The sequence below is a fragment of the Hetaerina americana genome, unplaced genomic scaffold (assembly GCF_022747635.1).
Source record: "Hetaerina americana unplaced genomic scaffold, ioHetAmer1.1.p SCAF_9, whole genome shotgun sequence".
In the NCBI taxonomy this organism is placed as follows: Eukaryota; Metazoa; Arthropoda; class Insecta; order Odonata; family Calopterygidae; genus Hetaerina; species Hetaerina americana.
The window spans coordinates 54,902,638-54,904,091 of record NW_027287538.1 but is presented as its reverse complement, the minus strand read 5'-3'; positions in this window follow the sequence as shown (position 1 = coordinate 54,904,091).

The following is a 1,454-nucleotide window of genomic DNA, read 5'->3' as shown; positions in this document are numbered from 1 at the left end:
TATTCCGTGAAGTTTTGTGCGAAACTCGGGAAGACGGAAACTGAGACCCTCGATATGATCAAGCAGGCTTATGGGGACCCTGCTATAAGCCGTTCCACAGTGTTTGAGTGGCACAAGTTGTTTAAAGAGGGTAGGGAGCTCGTTGAAGACGACCATCGCTCCGGACGGCCGCCCATGGCATGAACCGACACGAATGTGGATAGAGTGAGGACACGGCTGAACACAGACCGACGCTTAACCAGTGAAGAAATTGCAGACCAGTCGGGTCTGTCTGCATCCAACGTCCAACGCATTATTTCACAGGATTTGGCCATGCGCAAGGTGTGCGCCAAGATGGTGCCGAAATTTCGGAGTGTCGACCGAAATCTCCTGGCCAAATACGGGTTGCCACGTTGCCGTACCCACCCTATTCTCCCGATCTGGCACCACCGGACTTCTTCTTCTTCCCCCTGATGAAAAGACAGCTCAATGGGCGACGTTTTGACTCGATAAAGGCCGTTCAAGAGGCTTCGACGAGGGTCATCAACGGCATCCCCACAGAAAATTTCCAGCGGGCGTACGGGGAATGGGAGTAACATTATACTAAGTGTGTAGCAGCTCAAGGAGCATACTTTGAAGATTATTAAGTCGATGTAAGTATATCGTCAATAAAATTGTAAAAAAATCAGTCCTACCACTTTTGGGGGCGACCCCTTATATTGTACATTTGCCAAGGGCCAACATTATATGAATAATAAATAATTAAATTAAATGTAGTTTATCAAAGACAAAATATTGTTCTTGTGATCGCAATAAATGATAATGTTTTAAATGCATTTGCCGTAAGCAATGTTGAGAAATCAATGAATGCTATTAGATATTGTACTAATTACTTTTGTATAAAATGATAAGATAATAAATATTTTACCAATAATTTGGCATAAAATAAATGATGAAATAAGTTGTATTATGAAACAAGTACGAAACTTATGATTAAATTTAATTATGAGATGAAAACTAAACAGTTAACAGATTTAAAATGCTGAAAATTATTCTAGAATATCGATAATACTTTATAAAAGGGACTAAATAGAAATAAAGTATTTTTCGAATAAGATATAGCTTTTGGAAATAATCAGTATTTTACAAAAAACTTGCATTTTTTTGGCAGTGACAGTTGAACTCCCAAAAATATTAACCCTTGAATTAATAGATACCCATTAACCTACCCCTTAGGTCTCTTTAACCGTTATCAAAATTTTGAAACATTGAAATTACTTTAAGTAATATGGATTCTCTTCTACATTACATTTTTGCTTCTATTTAAAAATTTGTAACTAAAATAAGTTTCCCAAATTACTTTATTACTATTTTAATGATTACAGAATAAATTAAAGCATTGTTCCATCACAATCGATTCACTTTATTACATAGCAATTTTGCGTTTCGGACTCAAATAGTAAATATTTGGCTAA